Raw genomic sequence first — 25,464 nt, 5'->3', positions numbered from 1 at the left:
CCTTTTTTCCCCAGGTACCTCTTTCACAGACCCCAAGGCATTTTTCTCCATACATCATTATTTTTATGGTGTTCTGACATAGCCAGGTGGTAAGGCTGGGTCTGGGGACCTGACTCCTTGTGGCCATACTAGCCCTAAAGCATAGTCATAGAAGACACTAGAGGTAGATCCTCAACTTTGGCTTCACATCTTACCACTCTGAGCCTCTAATGGATATTATTAGTCTTTTCTCAGATTGTATTTTTTTAGAAGTCTAAAACTTCAATTTATTTCTCTCAGCATATTTTCCTTTCAGCTTAGACTTTACATATTATAAAGTAACCCAGTGCCCATTTTAATTGCTGTAAGAAATATAGGAGAAGGAAATATAAAGGTTTTGGTTTTCCTTATCTAACCTTGACTACAACCTTTTTTCTCAAAACAATTTTGTGTTTGAAAATGTAGAATTGACAAAACACTTTCCTGACACAGAAACCTCAAAACACATGAAAACACTGATGAAAATCAGTTCATCAATTATATAATTATATTATAATCTCAAAAAATGTTTAAATATAAAAAGGGACCATAGAAAAATTCAGTGTCAGGAGGCTATAAATGAACTCCTGTCCATGAGGTCACCCAAAAATGATCTAAAGGCAGGAAACTTTGGAACTGCATGTGGCAACAGTCAAAGCAGTCTGACATATGTGTGTATTATAACCCATCACATAAAGTGAAAGCTCAAACCATGTTTCTGTATGATATGTTCATGGAAAGGTGCTGTTAGAATCCTGTACCTCTAATCTTAGTCCATCTGCCAGGAATTAAAGACTGGATAGCCCAGCGACCCAGGACAGAACCAAACAAGACTGGCCAGAAAAAAAAAAAAATCAATGAAATGATTCCTAATGATATCCTGCTATTCTCATAGACTGGTGCATAGCCCAATTGTCATCAAAGAAGCTTCATCCAGCAATTGATAGGAGCAGATGCAGAGACCCATATTCAAGCATAAGGTGAAGCCTGAGGAATCCTGTGGAAGAAAAGGAGGAAGTTCTGTAGGAACTAGAGGGGACAAGAACACCATGAAAATATGACTCACAGAATCAATTAAGCAGGGTCCATAGGGGCTCACAGAGACTGAAGGAACAATCATGAAGCCTGCATGGGTTTGCATTAGGTCTTCTACATAAAAGTTATGATTGTGCAGCTTGGTTTTCTTATGGGACTCCTAAGAGCTGGGGTGAAAGGTGTCTCTGACTCATTAGTCTGCTCTTGGGATCCTCTTCTACTGGGTTGCCTCACCAAGCCTTGATATGAGGGTTTGTGCCTAGTCTGATTGCATCTTGTTATGCCATGTTCAGTTGATATACCTTGGGAAGCTCACACTTTTCTGAAGGTAAATGGAGGAGGAATAGATCTGAGGGAGAGGGAACATTGGGGGAAGCTGGGAGAAGTGGAGGGGTAGTAAATTTGGTTGGGGTGTAATGTATGAGTGAAGAAAAGGGGGTTATTTTGTTGATAATGATTTGGTACAAGTATTAAATTCACCTCCTTTGAGTGACTACTATATGCAATACCATATCTGGCATGGAAGGGAAGGAAGGAAGGACCTTTCCCTCTAAGATATTTGCAGCACAGTCAGAGGGACAGAGAGGATGAAAGAGACATTACACAAGGTGTCCAGCTAAACGCTAGCTGCACAAAGGACATGAGCAGGAATAAGCTCCATGGGAAAATGGGGATATGATGCTCTGATACCAATGACAAAGATGGAAGGACAACATGAGAACTGTTCCCATATCAGCAGCCAGAAGAGATGAGGAAAAGAGAAAAGATGGCTAAAGGACATAAAAGAAGAGAAAGGAATGAGCCATGTGTAAAACTGGAAAGAGAAATAGAAAAAAGTGGGGTGAGGAACAAAATGCCGAAGGGGGGTGGGGAACAAGGCTAGATTTAATTTCCAGCGAATTAACCTGGGAAATTCTTACAACTCAAGAGGCTGTGAATCTGAGGACTTCCTTTAAGTGCCAAAGGCATAAACTAATCTATTTAATTAGAAAAATATGCTTGTATTGCACTCTGAGTAATTTCCCACAGGAAAACTGGCTTTCCTTACAGTTAAAGCTTTTGTACAACACCATCTCCCCCCATTCCCCCTGCACAAGCAAAGCACATGTGCACACAACTTTGGCAGGTATGACTGTTGTCAACCTGCATGTAAACACCAAACTTGCAAGGGTCTGTTGCTATTCTTTGAGTACCGAAATAGAAATGAATGAGCCTAGGAATTCAATAGCACATGAAGAGTCACTTTCTAACAAAGTGAAAGTCTTCTCAGTAGCACATAATACCACGGAATAGCGCTGTATATCTTAATATCTGACAGAGCAGTGAAAATAAACTAAAGCTGAACTTCCCTAATCAATTTGTGTAATCTTTCCCTTTTTGATATAAAAATATTCTCACAGCTAGCCAATAGGCTTTGGCTTCCTGATAGCTATGTTACAAGGAAGAAATGTTCTAGCTATTTCCAAATTGAAACACAGTGAACTGCTTTTAACATGCCATGTAGTTATGACTGAAAATAGAAAATGTATTTTATTTTTTTAAATATTTATTATTATCAATATTATTGTTGTTGTTGCATTTATGTGTGGAAGAGCAAGAAAGAGAGATGGGGAGAGAAAGATTGTATGTCCTGTGTGTAAGGAGCCTTAGGAGCTATAAAAAGATATCAGCTCCCTTAGAGCTGGCTATGTAAGCAATTGCCAGCCACCACATGACTACTGGGAAAAAAAACCAAAACTTAGGTACTGTGCCAGAGCAGCAAGCACTCTTCACCACTGAACAATCTCTCCAGCCCCTGAAATAGAAATGTGAATGTTTACCAAAGTTTTGCTAAGGAACAAGAGAATTCAAATGTGGTAACTGAACCAGCACAAGTTACTCTAATACAGATTAACATGCTCTCAGTGTGTTTTTTACACTTGCAGAGAAAACACTAAAAGACACATGTTTGGTTCTCATCTGTGCCTTACTAGCTTTTCTCATATTTATATTCATATCATAGATATATATGATAACTAAGTATGATCAACTCAAAATAAAGACCATAAGAATGATACAAAAGCAAGGGAAAATGCAATGGTTGAAAGGGAGTAATTACAGACCAATCTCCATCATGAACATTGATGCAAAAATACTCAATGAAATACTGGCAAAGGAAATCCAAGAACACATCAGATAAATCATCCACCATGATCAAGTAGGCTGCATCCCAGAGATGCAGGGATGGTTCAACATAGAAAAATCCATCAATGTAATCCACCTTATAAACAGACTGAGAAAGAAAAACCACATGATCATCTCATTAGATGCTGAAAAAGTCTTTGTCAAAATTCAACACCCCTTCATGATAAAGGTCTTGGAGAGATCAGGGATAAAAGGAACATACCTCAACATAATAAAGGCAATATACAGCAAGTCAACAGCCAGCATCAAACTAAAAGGAGAGAAACTCAATTTGATTCCCCTAAAATCAGGAACATGACAAGGCTGTCTACTCTCTCCAAATGTGTGACAAGCTTTGGTGATCCCCATGGGAAACCTCACCCTCTCTGAGGAGTAGATAGGGGGATGGGATGGGGAGATTATAGGGGGAGTGGGAAGAAGGCTTGGAGTGGGAGGGAACTCGGATTGGTATGTAAAATAAGATTGCTTTTAATTTAAATAAAAATAACATAAAATTCATTCATCCCCCCCCAAAGAAAGGGAGTAGGAATTAAAGACTGCTAAAATCTTGAAAATACTAATGTTTTGTCTTTGAAAAGTATTCTTTAAAACCTTGGTAGTGATACAAGTTAAAAACTAACAAAAGGTTTTGAAATCAGATTACCTCATATTTTCTATTCTTTAACTCAAAATAAAAAGAAGAGAATTGGGAACACATGGCAATATGAGCTAAAATCTGCTTTTAGGTCCAAGGAACATTGTTACCTGGAGACATTGCGTGCACAGTCAAGATCATAACACTGTTACATACTATGACCAACAACTCATTTCAAGTAGCTTTCCTCACATCCAATTTACCTAAATTTGAACTTGTAGTCTGATGATTAAAGGCAATGTATCTTATTGTAAATAAAGTATGGAGATTAAAATCTCCAGGAAAAACTTTTTTATTTGATTTGATATTTTGATATTGGATATTGCCTGTACATCTAAATACTTAATGAATACTTGTGGTGTACAATTCAGAAAACATGACTGCAATTGCTCAGCTTTATAGGCTAGTCGAATACTGGTATCATAATTGTTTTCACCTTCTTATTCATATATGTAAGGATCTAGGCATCCTAGTGCAACACAAAGGACAGCACAAAATGTGCTGAAAGCTGTGTTTTATTCACTTTACTCTTCTTATTTACTACTCCATGCAACCCACCAAAGCATCTGTAGATGCTAAAGGGATCTTTCCTAGGAAATGCACAAACACACCTTGCATATTAGTTTTCTGTCAAACTCATTCTGGTTTGAAATAGTTGTCCCAATTACAAAAGGACATGCTCACATAAAAGAACTGATACTTCACAAAAGTGCTGTGGTTTGTTATTCCTGGAAAACACAAAATAGGATCTGTCAGGTATATCCACTACCGTAACAAACATGTCACCCACATTTGCATTGGGAATTAAAACATTCTGTACCCTGAAAAAAGGCTGTGTGTTTTTAGCAACCGTGACGAGGAGGTGCCATTGCAATAGCTAGACATTTGAGTTAAACTTCTCTTACCAGACAGCCTGAAAAACACTGTAATCCTAATGATGGAGCTAGTGAGTGGTAAGCCATGCCACTGAGGACCAAGGCATGTCTGCAAGTCCTGGGAAACCAGAATTATCTTTTGTTTTTGGATTTACGCACTGTTTATGTTAGACTCATAAGTGATGAGAAGAGGAAATGTTAATATTCAAAGAGCTGACTTGCATTTCTATCACCAGATATGAAAGTCATGCTCCTAACAGAAAGAATTTCATTGTTAACTTAAAGAGCAGGGTGAAAAACTTCATTTACATAAATATAGTCACAGGGAAGTCATGAGTTTGAATTTAGAAGAATGTGTAGAAATATTTCTAACAATAATTTACCCGGATATAACAAGCATACATCTATCTCAATCACAGATATATAATAACTAAAAAGGAGTTATAGAAAACAAATTCTGTAATTAGCGACTTTCTTTGAAATGCCACAGGCTTTGCTTACTTTTGCAGAACATTAATGGAAATGGGGGATCAACTTATTAGCAATTTCTTAAAAGCAGTCTTTCAGAAATATTTCCTATTACTTAGCTGTGCGTATAATTTGGCTATGTCATTAGCTCCATTACTTATTGTAAGGCATTTCTGCAAGAAAGATGTGACAGAAGCCAAATAAAGTACTTATCTCACATGGATATAATTTGACTTAAAAGGAAAAAAATAAAAACAGATTGTATAGTAAATGTTCTAATAGCTTTGCATCTTAAAACACAATGTCCATTTGTGTTATTTATTGAAAGAGTACCTTTATTGAATAAGCATTACTGACATGTGAGATTTGACTGTGATTCATAGAATCCTGTTCCCACCTTTGCTCCAAAGATGATGAAGGGCTGTGAACTGCATTCATCATGAAGAAATATTAGTGCTAGCATTTTTCATCTCTACAGGACAAAAATGAAACAAATCATGTAGTGCTATAGGCTGCCACTCTCACGCTAGTCTTGAGATCATTTTTACCACTTTACTATGTAGTTACCATTTTCAATCTTATCTTAATTGTGCCTATTGATATGTGCAGTGTAAATATACCCTTAAAATTTGTCAGACATTAGGCCTGTTTCATTCGCAAAAGAAACAAATTAATATTCAACTTCATGCCAAAAAATTAGCTTCCCAGATTTAATCTTTGCTAGAACCTGAAGGTAAAAACTTATTATAGCATTTCCAGATGAGTAAAATACGGCCAAGAAGTTTCTACACCTCAGGTCACGCAGCTGATAAGGATGAGAATAGAACTTGAGCACAAATCTGACAGACATAAAATTCTGTGGTTATAACTAATACATGCAAAAGCTTTTTCTGCTTAGTATCGTGTCCCCAAATTATGACTAAATTGACGAATGACTTTACAAATTCACGTTATTCAATCTCCAAGCAAAGTGTTTTCTTTGTTATCCTCCTTGCAGTACACAAAAGCAAAGAATATTCACACAGACACTAGTTCTCTTACAAGAATGCACACTCATTAACACACACTTGACTCAGCTCAGTCCTCGAGACCCTGAACACAGAGAAGGTTGCAAAGACTCATCTTGCCTGGGAAAGCTGTGTGGCATGCCTCAGTATGCACAATTTCTTGCAGCCTTCGTGTCCAACCGACAGAGGGACCCAGTTAAAGCTTTTGGATTATGCCTTCTGATGTTACTCAGAGTTTATCAGACATTTCCTTCCCCCCACCCCCAGTTTTTTTTTCAAGCAGAACAAACAAACTGTAGGCAATGGCTATGTCAGTTGTTAGACTACTGTCTAGAGAGATGTGATTCCATCCAGTCAGTTGAATTCAACATTCATTTATTGATAGGTGTTCCCAAACTGATGGGTCTTGGGGGTGCAGGTTGTCGGGATCTTTAAAGGAGACAGGTGACTGGAGAGATGAGTAGTGAACTGTCATGTGAAGAGGGTGAATTGAGGCTTACTGAGTTGCTAAACATGCCACTATTTTTCCCTTACAGGAACACACTATGTATAGGAGAGGAGAACAGATTAGTATAACCAAAGAAGGAACTATAAGTTCCATTTTAAATGACACTTCTTTTTACTTTTCACTGTCTTTATGATGTTTTAAAGGGCTAGAAATCTGATGCTAAAATTACTCATTCAGCATTCTATATTATAATGGGAATAGATTCAGTTGAAAAGATGTTTGTCTCTGTGGTCTGTAGACGCCCCATTTTATAAAATCCCAGCATTGAGGACACAGAGACAAGTCGATCCATGGAGCTTCCTGACCAGGCAGCCTGAAGTGAACTTGGTGAGTTCCAAGCCATTGAGAGATTGTTTCTCAGAAAAAGAAGTAGGCAACAATTGAGGAATGATCCCCTCCCCAAGACTGCTGCCTCCCCACACACATATACAAGCAATAAATTCATTAAAAAAAATCAAAGCACACACCACATGCACAGACACAAATGTGTGTACCTGCACACAAGTGCACATGCCCACATACCACAGACATGGGGGAAGGGGAGAAATTATCATATATACTATTCTTGGAAAAGAGCAGCTATAAAATGGAAAAAATCAGCAGGATTTTTGTGAAACAATCAAAACAAATCTTTTCTGCCTCTTTGTGCCCTAGTAAAATTCAACGAAAAAAAATCCCTACAAAAATTCCAATATTAGTATAGAAAGACAAGAGGCCAGATGCAGAGATGAGCTCTGAAGAACAAAGAGCAGCCAGGAGGTAAAGATAATTCAAGTAGTGGGTTTGGATGTTCTATTAGCCACTCTAATAAATACTTTTTCTCTTTTCACATTCCACCTGGACCAAATATGAAAAGGCCATATACAAAAGAAACAATAAAATGCTTGTTAATCTAATAACAAAATTCCAAGAATAGAAACCCTATCTCACCACAAAGCATAACAGAGATTGCCTACACCATAGACTTTATGATCAGAAAACTTGAAGAAAAAAAAAAAAAACATCAATTGAAATGATGTTTCTACTGAGAGCTCATGGTCACAGCAAGGCTAAACAACCAGGACATAAAGCCCTATTAATTGTACCTCCCAGGGGTCACCACACATTCCCATTTTTCCTGTGAGAGGCTCAATTTATACTTTTAGCTGCTGTAATTATTGTTAGAGTACCATTTGTGCCCAATGTGTCCCAGTTTGGAAAATAAATTATAGATTTTCTCTGGGCTGACCGCCACTCCCCTTTTCCTCCCTGCTTTCTCTCCTAACACAATTAAAGTCAAACTATTTTAACCCTTGAAGGTATGTAAGAAGAAATAAAACATTGTCTGCTTTCTAAGTTTGGCAATTCATCGGAGGTGGATTTGACACATTGGCATTTGCCCATGACACATTTGATGTACAGTTACCACCTTCTCTTCCTTTACAAATTTCCATCTAACCCTATGGCACAAAGGTCTGTCTGCTTATTGAATTGTACTTGATATTGTCAAGAAATTACACCCCACATGAGGACTCCTTAATGTAATTGCTGTTTCTTTAAAAAAAAAAAAAGAAAGAAAGAAAATCTAATGTTCAACTTCAGTGATACAGCCAAGAATAGCAGTTCATATCAGCTGCAAGAAGGGCTGAGCGCCTTACAGAGCCCCTTAATCAAAAAGCAATCTTTGGGGATGAGTTAGTAGTACTTTGCCTCTGGCAATAACCAGATCCCTTCTTTTATTGTATATTTCCACAGGAGTCTAATGATGAAATACATTGGATCTCCTCCCAGGTGAAGTAGAATCACACTTCACCTGTGCCTTTCTAGGGTCATATGCTGCTTCTCAAGCCAGAAGAGAAGGGCAGCAGCAATAACAGTACAGATCTGATTAGGAGACGCCTTGATAAGGAAGGGAGGGATTCTCTTGCTTACAAGAAATTCACTACATGCAATTATGTAACAGAGACACAAAGCAGTTGATTTTTCTTATAAGCCTGTCTATTATGAAAATCTTCACTGAAAAAATAAATGCTTATCTTTTAATTCTGAGCATGCCCTTGACCCAAATCCATAAACATTCACAGGCAAAAGGAGAAAAATAAAATTTATTTGAGGAAAAATAGTCTGATCTTGGGGAATGGGGATTTGCAAATATCCAGTGGGTTTTGGGTTTACAGAGACATGCTCATATTATAATGGATAAAGAAAAGGAGAATGCGCTAATTCTCCATCATTTACATAAAATTCCATGCTTTGCAATTAACTGAACTGTTTTGTTCACTTGTGTTTCCTCTTTACATATACACACAAACTTGAAGTATACACATCTAAACATGTAAATATGATATTCATTGTCATTATTGTATGCTCTTACACACACAGAGAGAGGGAGGAGAAAGACAGACAGAGACAGAGAGACGGAGCAGTTATGGTATTTCCAGTTCCTAATTTGTGGTACTGTGACTCCTACCCTAACATGAAGTGGCTTCTGGAAGAGATAATATACTAGATTTTTCTGCCTTCAAAGCATCCTTATTGGTGCTTCTCAGTGTTATGCCAAACAGGTAAAAATAAACCAGGAGCCAGGGTAAAAGACTATAAATATGCCATTTTTCTGGTTGTTTTGCTTTATTCTAACCTATATTGATATGAGAATGGAAGGTAATTAAGTGTTTTTGACATATAAGATCTCCTGCTGGGTGATAGACTACAAAGGAAAGGGAAATTAGACACTAGGCTTTGAGTAATAAACATAAATGGTTTTATGGCCCATTCAGTTTGAATATCAGTGGAACTTGAAAGTAAGATTTGCAGAAGATAATCAGCAATGACTCCCCCACATGTAATCAGGAATTGAGTATAATTATCCATTTGCAAATCTCTTACCTGCTATTGTGATATCTTATCTCATAGGCCCTCACAAAAAAAAAAAGGAAAGAAAAAAGAAACAAACAAAAACAAAACAAAAACCAAAAGCATAGGGAATAGTTCAATAACTTAGTGACCAAAAAGCAAAATGATAATGACATAAATTCTCAAATATAAAGAATTTATTATCTTTCCAAAAGTCACTCAATATTTTGACAGAATAAAATTGAGTTTGCCAGCTAAGGAGGTATGCGTCTCAGTTCATCTGTTTTATTGTAAAGCTGTTTCAAAGCTTTTGAAAGAATGTTGAAATAAATGAGCATAAGTACACATTGTTTAATAATGACTACATAAATAAAAATATACTGCACATAAGTAAAGAATAAAAAATAACTCAAAGTACAGCAAAAATATATACCCGACCACCAAATAATGCCAACTATGCTTGCCCTTGATCTTTAGTAGTGAGAACTCATTGAATGGGAATCCAGGAAGAAATGGTGAATGTTTACACAGAATTAATTCAGTTAGATCAGCTTTCTCCTACACACAGACTAGTGAGCTCAATCAAATGAGGTGCTGATGACAATGGACTAATGCTATGAAATGAGAAAGCATTCCTTCCAGGTTTAGAGATGTGTTTTTCAAGGACCTTACTCTATAAGAAAAAAGTCTTTCTGTTTTACCCCCCCCCCAATCATGCCATATTTCCCAAGGGATACTACTATCAATATTCTTAAATTACAGAAAAATACTGCAGTCTCTGGCTGACTTTTAAAATGCAGTTGCTTTGCCTACATGATGTTTACCACATTACAGTTCCCTGTCATGCTGAGCACTAGGAAACCCTGGAGAAGCCACCTTGATGGTTATTAAGATACTATGCTAAAGAAAATATTTCCCTGCAGGGGGGGACTAATAAGACAGCGAACAGCATAAGAAAAGCATCAAGATGAAAAACATTAAAAAGAAAGCCACTGTGTCCAGGCTGGATTTTCCTTATTTTATTACTAAAATATTGCTGAGTTACAAATATGTATTCTTCAGAAGTCTGGGGTTTTAAGATAAGTAACAGATACAATTCCAAATTTTATTCAATGTAATTTAACAAATATGTATTATGCATCTAAAATGTGACCAGGTGTGTTCAGAGGAATTCCAAAGAGATCAGCTCTAAAATGAGAACAGTCATTCAAGTTAGATATTCCAGATACTTACCCATATAAGCCTTCAGAAGCGTTTCAACTACAATTTTATGTGACAGCAATCACTGATGTCCAGTTATGTGATTTTGGCTTAACTTTAAAAGCCCTTGATTATATTGAGATGTTCTAAACAGCTTACTATTTTCAAGTTACACCAGACATTCCAACGTTGAAAGAAAAGAAAAGGGAGGGTAGAAGGGGCATGGGGATGGGAGAGAGAGGAAAGGAGGGAGAGAGGGACACAGAAATGGGGGCACTTAGAATTAAACCTTTCACAGAACGTCTCTTTAGCATGGGCAGGAATGTGGTGGCCATTCTTGTTCATGTTTATGTCTTTGGTTAATGCAGTTAAAGGCAGACTCACATGAGTTTCCTTAACCAGGTAAGGAATGGTCTTACCCAAACCTAAGGTTTCCTCCAGAAGTTGCCACTGTGCTGTTTGGAACCCATGTTAGAACCCCAGAGATGCTGTGAACAGCAGCAGTTTTGAATCCTCCACTATGTGTAGGCATCTCCATCTTTCCATTCTACACTTTGTTCTTTTTTTCCCATGTCTCATCTTTAAAAACATGATGTTTTTACTTATTACTTTCATATGCATCTAGAATGCATTTTGATTCTAAACTGTATTCTTCATTGGACACCATAATCTCTGCTGATATGAATGGATGACTTAGTGAAGCCAATGAAATGTATGTGTTTGTTTCTGTAAGAGGCTAAGAAACAGTTTGTAAGAAAAAAAAAAAAAACTTGTCAGGCTGGGCGTTGGTGGCACACGCCTTTAATCAAAGCACTCAGGAGGCAAAGGCAGGCAGATCTCAATGAGTTCGAGGCCAGCCTGGTCTAAAAGTGCTAGTTCCAGGACAACCTCTAAAGCTACACAGGGAAAAGGAATTTTTTAGCCACATAAATGATATCCAAAAGCAAGGTTTCATAGTCAAAAAATGAGACTGTTTTTGTTTCTACTAGAAAGAACCCACTGCCCAGGCATCCCTGATCCTAAGAACACTTAAGTGAGAATTAAAAGCTGCTTCATTGGTCAAGAAGGCAGAACGCCATATTTGTTGGAGACAGCCTGTGCTGTCAGTGCAAAATGAAAAGCCATCACTTGGAATCAATGTGACAGTAAGCTTAAGCTCGGGACAAAGTGTGATCAGCAATCCAGGTCAAGTCTGCAGCTTTTATTTTGTGTACAGGCTTGTTCCTGTTCTGGGACACAAGAGAAAGTGACTGGGGAACTCAGAAGTACAAGAAGGGGTCACAGGCAACACAGCAACAGCAACAGCAACGGCTCCTTCTGCCCATGTCCAGGTAATATTCAGAGGCATCATTTCTCCTACAATAGGAGCAAAACAGGACAAGATAATGCAACAAAGCAAGCATTGACCATGGGAAGAAAAACTAACTGCAGCTTTTCTCAACTTCTCTGGCCCCAATAATTTGCCAACTCTTCTGGGTCCTGGTTAGAGTGTCTTCCTATGTTTTAATGATGCCAGGCATATCCCTCATCATATTCTATCTTAATTGTTTAACTGATGCCACATGTTTATTAAATGTAGGAGACATAAGTGAAGAGAAAAATCCCTTCTGTGATTAGCATAATCAGTGCCATATAAAAACCAGACCAAGTAAACTTTGGTGGTACATGCCTATATCTTAGCATATAGGAGGCTGAAGCAGGAATACTGTGAATTCAAGGCCAGAATGAATTACATATGGAATTCTGGTCCAGGCAGAATGAGATAGATTATATATTCATAACCTTTCTAAAAACAACTAAAGAGGAGGAAGGAAGGAAGGGAGGGAGGGTGGGAGGGAGGGAGGAAGAGAAATAATAAACACAGACAAATGTTTGTTGAATGAATAACAGCTCAAGAAGCAAAATAACAGATTTTAAACATACCTTTTGGAGATAGTATTCTAATTCATCCAAAATCATACAGTTACCTGGCAAAATAACTTGGACTTCTCTGTGGCTATGATAGGGGTTTGGGGAATCAGATACTGCATTTCTCTGATACCTGTTTTGTTATTCATTCTTTCTTTCTTCCTTTCTTACTCTTTTTTTCTCATTAGTCTGGAATTTTCAAAGGGAAGAGAAGAAAGCCTAGGAGATATTAATCTAAATGGTGCCAATGAAGGGTTCAGAAGGTGCCTGGAAATACCTGTCAATCATCAACAGCTCTGACAGCCAACACATGGCAATGTGATGTCTAGTATGTCCTAATGTCCACATAGGGCATGAGAAAGCAGTCCCTTGAGTAGGCTCAGAATACAGAGGCACAGCTCTTTTAAGAGGACCTGCTGCTCAGAAGGGCACTTGAGCAGTCAACATGTGACATAGATGCTTGCCACAGAGCAGGTGTTTGCAGCTTCCCTGAGCTGGGACTGTTAAGTGCAGCTGTGTAGGGCAAGTGCTAGCCACGCCCCTTTGGAGGTGATGCAGATCACACACACTTTATTGGTGTCAGAATACCGGATTTTTATTCAGAACCCGCGGGTGGGTCATGGATTTTTGAGGGATTTATTCCCCTGCCACATCAGCACCCAGGTAATTTTTCATCCTCACCCATGGCACGAACTGCCATAGGGTTTCAGGTGCCATTTGGCTGAGAGGAGCCCACGTGACTGTCCACCTCTCCTCGGTGCAGCAAAAAAGTGGGGGCAAATAATGCGAATCTCAAAGGACTCAGACCAAGTTTGGCGAACAGATGTTTTAATAGGAAAGTACTCACGCAACGAGTCAGTCCTCTAAACCAGGCGAGCCATGGAACAAAGAGAGTCGCCTGCAAGCGACCCTCATATTTAAAGTATTGCTAAGTCACTGACCACGTCCTAGTGTGCATAGTTTGCATCACCTGTGCCAGCCCCCTAGAGGGCTTGGCGAACATTTCCCCTACACAGCTGGGATGGTTGGGTAGACCCAAATGGGGTTGGCAGCCACCAACACCATAAGCCAAAGCTTTTCAGTGGAGGGTCTAGCAACCACCAAATAGTTTAAGATTTGTCTCACACACCTGGAAAACAATACAGGTGCTTAGCAAAGTCAGGCTCAGATGCAGGAAACCTCCAAAATGGTTCTATATACTTAAAAAGATGCTGAGGTGCTGAAGAAAAAAAAAAGAAAGTGGGTTAAGACAGTCATTGAAAAAATAATTTAGAAACAATAAAGTCTGTAAAGAAAGAATAAAGTAATATAAAAATGAATAAGCCACATAAAGATAGGAAATACACAGCGTGTCTGGATCCTGTATGGTGCTTAGTTGGCTTCCATTTTTTAAAATATTAATGTACAAAAAAACAACAGCTGCTGAGAGACATTGGATTATGGGGACTATTAAGTTAAACGAACATATAATTGTAAAATGTCTTAATTTCAAAATGTCAGTCAAAATATGATTCACTGGGGGGAGAAGATATGCCTTTGTTTCCACAGGAAACAAAAAGTTTTGGTTCTCTTCAAAATTAATGAAGATCAGATTTGATTGAGAGAGACCTCCTGAAAGTTTTGACTACAGACACAAAACAAAATAACGAAACCAAGAAAGACTACAACATAGATGATATGTATGCTGATCCCTCTACTATGGGAACAGCTCTGAGACTGGGTGAGACATGATACATCTTGTTTGCTACAGAGTCCTTTCATATGGCATGGATGAAGATTTGGTTATACAGTCCAAATGGACTTATAAAGTTAATAAATGACTTTTATCTGCTCAAATACAGAACAAATAATCCATGTTTAGCTGACTTATACAGACCACACCTTCCACACTTATGTTAGTGCAGATGTATATTTTACCTTTAAAAGTTTGTGTGTTTTCAGAAAGAAAGAAAAAGGACCAAACACCGATGAAGACAAGTAGCCTAGGTGATCCAGCCTCTCAGAATGACTCTGTTAAAATTTCCTCAAAATTCTGCATCCAAAACAATTTCAAAGTTGCTAGCTGAGATGGTATAGACTCACAGACTACTCCAGCCAAGACTTCTCTACACTTTCTAATCACACAGAGACTAAACAAAAAATAATACATCTAGCTCTCCCAAGACTTGACCATTATTGCAATTTTTCAGGATCCCCTAAAAATGTAACCACCCTCAGACAACAGGAACACAGTCTAGAGAACACAACACCCACATTCTCAAGAGGTGATATGGGTAGGTTTTGGTCATTTGATGGGTTATGAATGTTTGTCATGGTCAGGAAAAAAAGCTAAACAAAGGAGATTAGATTCAGGGATTTCTTTCTAATGGGAAAAGGGGCATATAGTATAGAAGTAATGGTATAAAAGGGTAAATTGTTGAGTCTACTTTTGCACAATCACTAGTCTCAAATATTTTACATTGGTATGTATTTTTGTATATTGATACAAATTCAAGGTTATTTTTGCTATACTATGTATGTTTGTACTCTTGTTTAAGATATTTTACCTACACAGCTCATTTTAAAATGTTGTATAATTAAGAAATACAGATTAGTATTTAGTCATCTTTAACAATAAAAATTGTAGTCACGTTAGGTCAAACAGAGATAAATTTCAGATAGGCAATCTTCAAAACTTCAAAGGCCTATAGAATATGGCATTTAAAATGTTTTAATAATATGTCTTTTCATGGCAGTGAGACATATCTGCTCCTGGCAGTACCAATCTACTTCAGATGATGGACACTGAAACTCCTCAATATGAGGTTTGCTTTCTTTGTTGCAACAGTAAGCCACCGGGCAACAAACTACCCTTGCCTTGACTGATGACAGTATGCCGTCCAAACTGGACAATCAGAACACACACACACACACAAAATGTAACTACCAAACTTTGCCAAGACAAGGCAGGAAGTTCTTCAAAAATCCTGCTTCTGCTTCTAGGCCTATAGCCCAAAGATGGATGCCCCAACATTTCAGATGAAACTTGGGTAACTTTCTCTGTCATTTGTATAATTTCCAATCTACTTGCACTGCACTTCATGTTTAATCAGGTAATGTTTTGTCATTCTTGGGTCTCAGGATGTGTTTGAAGATTAGATAGCTAAAGTCACTGTTCTCTGTAGTTTTGATAGAAAGTAAATCAGGTACAAAACTGGACTCACCAAGAAAGGATAGATAATGAAGTATTTTCTTTGAATTTGCCAAATACTTATGGACTGGACATTGTAAATGTGTTTCATACTTGATAATTGTTATTGTATATAGTTTTACTGTGTTAAAAGTTAAAACTTTCCCTAATTATTTAGACAAAAGGGGGAAATATTATAGAATATTTGTACACTGTGTGGAGATGTGTTGCTGTGATTAATATAATAAAAAGCTGAACATCTAATAGCTAAGCAGAAGAGATAATCAGGACTTCTAGGCATAGAGAGGAAAAGGAAATAATTGAGGTATATAGGAGCCACCAACAGAATAAATTGAACATACAGGACAGAGGAAAGATAACCAATCCACATGATAGAATGTAGATTAGTAGAAACAGGTTAATTAAGTTACAAGTGCTAGCTACAAAAAAAAGCTTAAATTGAGGCCAAGCTTGCATAATTAACGATAAGTCTCTGCATTGTTATTTGTGAGCTGGTGGCACAAAGGAAAGTTTGACTATATCAGTAGGTGCTTGGATGTGTTTTACTGGCTTAAGAGAGAACAGTTACCTTAATGCCTTGGAGAACTTTCCCTAGGCAAGTGCTAAATCAAAATTTATTAATCAATTAGGAGTCACTTCATTCTCCAGGACAAATGGAGCATGGCTGTAAACAAAGTACTGATCATGTGTCACTTTATTCTCCAGGACATATGTGACACTTCCATAAACAAAGCACTGCACACACACCTGTCTTCCCTGAGTGGAGATCACACTGGCTGATTTCTCTCACAGGATGCTTACCAAATAGATGATCCATATAACTTCCTAGCTGCACCATGTCAAATCATTGGCAGAATTTCATCAGACTTGAAGTCCATCTCTCTCTCTCATTTGTGATGATTGTAATTGTCCATGTGCCTAAACTGATGGATTAATACATTCAATTCAAAGTATAGATCTGCCTAATACAATCCAAGACACTTGGCTTTGCAAAATGTTTTGATGTTCTGAAAGGTTAAACAATATTCTACACCAGTCAAATTCTCAGGAAAGAACACCATGGAGCAGCAACAAGATTTTGGCCCAGAATTTCAAATTTTGAAGAGAAGGGTAACACATAGATTATGGGATGAAAAGTTGCTGCCTTCAACAAGGGCTCTGTAAATAATAGCAATTCATCAAAGACTGTGGCTTTAACAAACTAGTTTCTATGCAGATTGAGGTGCTAATGGTAGCCTTAGTGAAATTTATCAAACAAAAAGATAATGTATTACTGTGAAGGAAAAGCTGCCTTCTGGGAGTGAAGAAGCAGTCCCACCTAAGCCCATGCAAGTGGACTCGGTAAGGTCCTTATAAATCCAAAGCGCCAGGAGTCACTTCAGTAAGGTTGACTTGATCGAAACACTGCAGTTGTATGAAAAACACCTGAAACAGAGAGCTCTACAAATGTCACATGTAATTAACACACTTATGTCACTGCCTTGCTCTAGGGAGATTTTTATGTTGTTTGTAGAAAAGGTGAGTTATCGCATAGGGCGTGCTCCTCAGTCAGCAGACACTGTCTGGACAGTTGGCTACACTTTTCACATTTCAGCTTCAGTCAGATTTCTTAGTACTTTGAAGAATGGATAATTCCCCCTCCCCCAATGTGCTTCATTTCTGTGGACTTTGCTAGGATTTGGATGACTGTAAGACATTTTAACTCTTCCCTTTTTCATCTTAATTAATGTTCCCACTGAAAAAAATCAAGCTGCAATTATAAACTTCTCTTTGAGTGAACCTGACCCCTTTGTGAGTTGACCACAATGATGAGGAGGTGTGGATATGGGTGGTACTTCAGAAGAGCCATCCTGGAAGAAATGGAGAACCTTACCAGGCATGGCAGAGGAAGCAATGAAACGTGGAAAGTAGTAGTTATTAAAAACTCAACAATCTCAGGAAGAAAGAAATATCTGAGTCCATGTTTTTCCACAAATATGCATATAAAACAGACCTATCCTTCATCCTGGAAGACTGGGAAGCTAAGCTCTCAGTGTCTGTGGCTAAAAGCCTTATTTGCACATTTGAAAGCTATGCTTAGTGGGTGGCTCTGAATTGCCACTGACACTCTGCTGTCACTGGGAGCCCCTCCTCTTCCCTTCCTAAGGTGCATACTATGTTTGCTCATGGGAAAACCCACAAGCCAAACAGTCTGTTGGTGGCTGCTCACAGCCTTCAGAATCTGTTCCACTCTCCCAGATCTGGAGTGCTTTGTTACAATAAATCTTTCCGCCAAAAGCTGCTGAGCCCCATTGCCATGTGTGCATTTTATGCCAGCCTCCCGCCCGAGTTAGGGCCCAAATTAATACATAGAGAGACTTGTATTATGTTCAAATGCTGCTTGGCCAATGACTAGGGTTCTCAACTGTTAGCTCAGTCTTAATTATCATAAATCTATATATTTTATAAGACTTATCTTATCGGATGCCATATTGGTGTCCCTCCTTGCCGGTGGATCATATTGCGCTGCTGGAGGAAGAGTGGAGGGGAAAAGGGACACTTTCTGTTTCTCCTTGCTTAAATGTGAGTCTCCTTGCTATGTCATTTTCGGCCTGGATCATCATTTCTCTACTACATTTCCCAAAATCCTTTTTGACTCCTAATCCTATCTAACTTGCCGTTTCATTGGCCAAACAATATTTTATTCAATAATCAATAAGATAAGCATATATTATACATTCCTCATCAATGCTTCGCTTTGAGGATATTTGAGGGACTCGTACTAGTCACATAGGATTTATATGTTCACCATTTACCACCTCCTGGGGTCCTCTTCAAAACAGAATTTCAATGTATTTGCAAAACCAATCACAGAATGAATGGGAAAATAATCTGCTGATGCCTAATAGAGTGCACAGCATACTTCTAAACAGGAAGATGTCAAGCTATAGTACCTCTCCTCATCTCTGGCACTTTTGTGTTGGTGTTTCATATGCTTTCCTTCCTAAAGACTGAAAAAGTAAATGACACCAGGAGATTTTTAATGCTGCCTCTTTGCCATTCTCTTCTATAGGTAAGCTGTCAGGATCACAACTCTTGTCATTGAGCTATGATGCTCATTTAATGAGGACCTTGCCACTACTAGACCTCTGTCACCTCGAGAAAATGAGTCTTTACTGAAAGTTACCATAGGCTAGAAAGGAGCAGGCCATTACCCACACTCCACACCCAGCCAGCAGCCTGTTTCCCTGTGAAACTCCAGGCTAAGAATGCTATGGCAATTGTCAGCAGTGATCCAGGGATGATATAGGAAGGTCACACCACAGCATTTATAGATAGAGCTCTATAGGAGCCAAGCCATGTGCATTCTTTAAGATGCCTCTCAAGTTGCATCTTCACCCAGCTGCAGAACTGTAGTTGCAATCCATGCTGCATGGCCTACAAACTCCCCAGTGGTTATGTCTTGATTCATTTCAGGGACAGCTGGACACCCTCTGTTGTAGAACATGCCAATTGTTCTGTGACTAATATTTGGTGCTTTGTACAAGTGATGCTAATACTTACTTAAATATTCTACATATAGGGAAAGTCAGATTCTGTCTACATGAGGATTTTACTTTTTCAGCTTTAATATTTGATATTTGTCTGTAGCAGAAAATCCATAATTATAATTTTTAAAATTTTTATGTTTGAGTAAAAATATGTTCTAACTCCCCAGGTCCTTCTGTGTAAAAAAAAAATCACTGTTGACAGTGACTTAGAGTCACTCACATTGCTGATTTTTTTATGCCTCTCCATAGTGTGTGGCTACACAAAGCAAGCAAATCCATTGTACTCTTCACTCCTCCCTTGGTCTGGTGTTGGTGGAGCAGCACACAAAAATCATAACTGCATTACTCGCTCTGAGCATCTCATACAGCCTTATCAGTAACACTTAACTCCATATTTTCTTATATGTGTCCTTCAATATATTTGAATGGAGAAACTTGCAAACAAGCTGCATACAAAGGACAGTTCCAGGCCTGAGGATAGAACATGCAATAGAAATTTGTCAAGCTCCACCATCTTACCAAGAGTAACCCAGCACTGTACACCCAGACATATTGAGTCTATCATGTGAACACATGCAGCTTCATTGTTCTGAAATCGACATCCTCTCCGAAACCAACATCTTGACAAGGTATTCTGGATGCATGATTTGATCTTTCAGCCAAATAGCTTGCCAAGCAAATAACTGCTATCTGGGCCTTTGCAGCTGCACCTGATGCAGACTCTGTTCTCAGTGTTCTATAAAGAGCAGGACTCACCCTCACAGTATTGAAGAAAATGAAGGAAGTTGGCAGGTCGAAAGATTATCATAACGTAGAGCCTCTCAAATCACAGTGGAGATTACAGATCTGGCCATTTGCTTTCCACCCAATCAATAATAAACCAGTTCTCATTTTCCAAAGTGGGATTGGTTTTCTGTGCCAACCACAAAACAAAAGCATGCTGCTTGGCAATGTGTCTAAGGCAGCCTCACACATAGCCCAGCCATGAATAGTGTGTATGACATGATCACATGAGATTTAGTCAAAGTCTATAACTTCACTGATTTCTGTCAACAATCAGCTTATTTGGTTAATGAAGGGAAGGCCTGATCCAGGCAGAATCAATGTGCTTTAGGTCTCTTACATGACTTCTGCTTGCTGGGCTGCTGTTCAGATCTGGCTTTTCCCCCTTAGAGCCAGATGAACTTCTGTCGGTTACAACTGGCAGAGCACACACACACACACAAGGCAGTTATAATACACAAGTGGTCAATGAGGCAGCCTTGAAGGAAAAACACTGCTGATAAGATAAACAGCTTGTGATGTCCTTAATTATAATATTTCATACTCATTTAGCCATCTCCACATCACAGAGCTAACAAAGTGGATTTCAAACAGGAAATAAGACTCCTTCCCACCAGCCCAGAGGCCTAATTATAAAATAGCAACCTACTTTTTCTGCAGTGAAAACAGGGCTTCTTTTTTTTTCTTCATCCTCCAACAGAATTTATTGAGCTCATTACCAGGCTGCTTATGAAGTGATTTGAAATGAGGCAACATTAAAGCATTCCACAAATCCCTTGTACTTAGTCATACTGACATTTTATTTGAACTCAGGGCATTGATATGGAATAGCAAGCTGCAGCCCCACACTTCTCACTCTATTGTGTGACAGGAGGCTTGAAATTCCTGCCCCCACTTAGAAACATATATCATCAAACTTTCCCAATCATCACAATAATTTGTTGGAAAGAACCAGGTAGGATCCAGGCAACACCAGAGGGTTAGGCTGCCAGAAACAAGATGAGTATGGCATGTGTAAGCCTAGAGGAGCAGAGCCACATGAATCAGTCAGCCAAAGAAATGAAGGTAGGGTATGTATGTGTGTGTTTTAAGAAAAAAAAATGACAGGCTTACTAAGGATTGAGTGCAGTGAACTCTTTGTGTGCTGTTCTACTAAACTTCTCTTCTCTGGTATCCACAGGCAGTTACAGACTGACCCTTGCTGGTGACCACTGAGGCTAATACCTTACAGTTAAAGCTGTGCATGTGCAAGAGTTTCACAAAGTGAAAGTCTCTGAAGAAGGTACAAAAGCCAATGGAATTTGACTATTCAGTATGTGAAAATGTGGCTCATTTTGTCCTTCATTGCCTCTTCCCATAACTTCCTGGACCAGGAATGAGCCACAATCTAAGGAAAATGTCTCCCATGAAAGAGAAATTATGTTTTATACCTTGCTAGGTCCTTACCACAGAAAAATGTCAAGGTTTCAAGGAGCAGGATCATTGGGAAGAGAGTCTACGGGTATGTGTGCCTGGGTGGGTGGAGGAGGAAACACTTAGACTAGAAGAATAATGCTTCCCTGGGGCAGCTCTCTCCTTAGAGTGAGACTTTGTCTTTCCAGGTAAAGCTATTAAACTCCTTGATGCATTTTCTTCCTAAAGCTGACAAAGTGGCCATCCCTATAGATAAAATTGTATCCTCTCCAAAGCACCGGAAGACACTCTGAAGCAAACGGAAGACCCTCTGGTTTTCCTACTTAAATCTGAACTATGCTTCACAATGGCTACATTCAAGGACACTGCTAAAACTTTGGAACACCAGCCATGGAAGCGCAAGTTAGAGAGGGAGAACCTGCACTCTTCGTGTCCTACTTCCAAATTCAGTATGTGCTCCTCCCATGGCTTTCTTAAAGAGTATTATACACCAATATCATTACAAAGTATCACTTAATGCAAGTATCTTTTGCAATATTTTCTTCAAAGGAGAGAGGAATCCTTTCTTCTAGGCAGAATATCGATTGTGCATACAATTAATATATGTTTACTACATGCAAACTTTGAAGTAAGTACTTTAGAAGATTATTTTAAGAAAACAGTTACAAATTTACAGCAAGAAAAACGTATTTGAATACACAGCTCTAAAACTGGGAGATATCAACACAAGCTTAGCATTCTCCATGGATGAACTTCAAGGGGATTATAGGCCACCAATTTGTGCCACTGGTATGTAAAGTGTTTATCTCCAATAATTTGGAGACTACCTGAAAACTAGAATTCTCTAATGTCTAAGTTTGTTTACCAAGACTAACTAGTTCTAGTGGTTCACAGGACACAAGACTGCAGGAGGTACCCAGGCGTGGAGTCAACACTCTCTACCTAACCTGGGAAGACAGGCCTCAGAAACTTGATTTAATTTTGCAAAGAACCAATCTGGGGTAGACATAGTATTTATAACTAGTCTCAGAGGTCATAACAGTAATTTCAACTTGACCACTGATGAGCTACGCAGGTGAGGTCAGTATCTCATACCCAACTTCACAAAAGATTACAGAAGGCTGTGACAGGCCTGTGAGTTGTAGAGGAACACAGAGACTCAAAACTGCATTCATATTCTGTAACTTCATTGAGTAACTTCCCCTTGATATCTGCTAAGCCTCATTTATAACTAGCATCAACTTAATGTGCTAGTACTGTACCATTCTGTTCTGTTCTTATCCTTATTATCTCTCTTTCCCCTTCTATTTTCTATTTCTTCTACTCTTACTTTGTCATTTTGTTTTTCGCAGTATTTCTAAAACAAAATAGGGGAACCTGGTTTATGGGGTCTCTGTCTCAGACCCCTGAGAGGTGATGCTGTTTTAGAATACCCCTTTGCATTTGTACAAAGCTTAGCTCTTTTCATTTTATGTTTTGCCCAAGGTGGCTCATCTCTCTCCCGTTGTCCCTACCATCCCCCCCTTAACTTTATTTTCCCCCTTTTATTTGTAATCTGAACATAATCTCCAGTTTTGCACTGTATTTTCCTTTTTCACTCACACTCAAAGTAACAAATAGAGTAGTTCACACAGTATTATTAGTATTCCATCACTTTCTTAAATAATTACTGTTTAAAGAGTAATTGTTTTTTATATGACTGTTGCAATATGTTCATAGTCGGCCATTATGTTGATGGTAATTGTTTTTACATATTCTAATTTCAGGTGCATAGTGTATATTGATCCTTATGTTCTAGATGCCACTCAAGAGGAGGTAAATGACACCTCCACACTACCATAATCTAACCCCTCTTGAATATTGAAAATCCCTCCATCAGAAGAATAAGGATATTTAAAATATTCAATGCTAACACCCACAGATAAGAAAAAATACATAACATTTGTGGTGTGAGTCATTTCACTCAGAATGACTTTTTCCAGCTTGTCCGTGAATCCATTCATCTACTCATATCCATTATATTCATTCACACATTGATAGATAGCTAAGCTGTTTTCATTTCCTGTCTATTGTGAATAGAGCAACAGTAAACATCAATGAGCGACTATGGGAGGATACAGAGTCCTGAAGATATATGCTAAAATGTGGTATGGTAAATCTATTTCTAACTCGTTAAGGAACCTGCAATGATTTCTATAGTTGCTATACCAATTTGTACTCCCACCCCTACCTGAGTAGCTATTGGTAATTGATAGTTCTGTAATAAGAAGCATTATTTTTATCTAATGATGTGGCCTCTAGTATCTTGACCATACTCAAGTTAATAACCACACATCTGAGATATACAGGCTACACAAACTAGACTCAGTGTGTTTAAAAATAAACAAGGTCATAACATTGGATAGATATGAAAGGGGTTTCATCTAGAAAAATTTGTGAAGGGAGGATGAATATGACCAAAATATAATGCATGACTAAAGAATAAAGAAAATAGTATTTAAAATTCAACCAATAACCTAACCTCAAATAACTTAAATATCAATACAAAAATACCACACTGTCAAAAAGTAAAAAGAAAGAGCTGGGCGTTGGTGGTGCATGCCTTTAATCTCAGCACTCGGGAGACAGAGGCAGGTGGATCTCTGTGAGTTCGAGGCCAGCCTGGTCTACAGAGCAAGTTCCAGGACAGCTTCCAAAGCAATACAGAGAAACCCCATCTCAAAAAACCAAAATAAATAAATAAATAAATAAATAAATAAATAAATAAATACGACTGCTTCAAAAATTACTAATCCTTTAATAATGGTCTCCAATGAGACTGAATTATATGAAATTCAGTTCCAAATAATGGCCAAATAATGGCCACTGTATTTGTTAAAAAAAAAATCAGAGTGTAAAAATAAACCCTTAATGAATTGCAAGAGAACACAAACAGTTCAATGAAATAAGAAAGGAAACACATGATACTAAATTAGAATTCAATAGATAGAATTAAAGAATATATATATATATATATATATATATATATATATATATATATATTATCATATACATATAACACTATATATATATCCATCCAGGAGTGGTAAAGCTGGATCATATGGTGAATCTATTTCCAATATTTGAAGAAACTATGCATTAATTTACATAGCAGCTGTGACAGTTTACATTCCCATCAACAGTAAATAAGTGTTTTTTCTTACCCCACATTCACACCAGCATCTGTTTTAATTAATTTTAACCTTAGCCATTCTGAATGGTATAAGATGAAATCTTTTTTTTTATCATAGAAAATGCTTTTTATTTTTTTGTTAGATAATTTATTATTATTATTATTAATTTAAGTTAGGGAACAGGCTTATTTTCAATGGGGAGGCCCCTGCACTCCGGGGAGCCTCCGAAGGTGGACTGGCGTTTTTCCCTGGTGTGTGTGGGGGACTTTGAGAGCCCATCCCATGTGAAGGGATGTGCTCTGTCTCTGGACACATGGGGAAGGGCCTAGGCCCAGCACAGGAAGTTTTGGTGGACTTTGTGGAGCCCCTGTTGGGAGCCCTACCCTGCCTGGGGAGTGGTGGGTGGGTGGGGTGGGGGGTAGGTTGGAGGTGGAGAGGGAGAGGGGACTTACATAAGATGAAATCTTAAGAGTTTTAAATTGAATTTATATGATTGCTCAGGATGTTGAACATTAAAAAAATCACAACCATTTGTATTTCATCTTCTGAGAACTCTGTTTAGTTCTGTGACCCGATTTTAATTGGATTGTTTTTTTCTTGATGCTTAGTTTTTCAGTTATTTATATATTCTACACTTTTTTCCTGTCAGATACACAGCTTACAAGGATTTTTTTTTACCTATTCTGTGGGCTGCCTCTTCATTATA

This window comes from Cricetulus griseus, chromosome 2, assembly GCF_003668045.3.
Source record: "Cricetulus griseus strain 17A/GY chromosome 2, alternate assembly CriGri-PICRH-1.0, whole genome shotgun sequence".
Classification (NCBI taxonomy): Eukaryota; Metazoa; Chordata; class Mammalia; order Rodentia; family Cricetidae; genus Cricetulus; species Cricetulus griseus.
The sequence above is the reverse complement of the archived record's forward strand: the minus strand, read 5'-3'. Positions refer to the sequence as shown.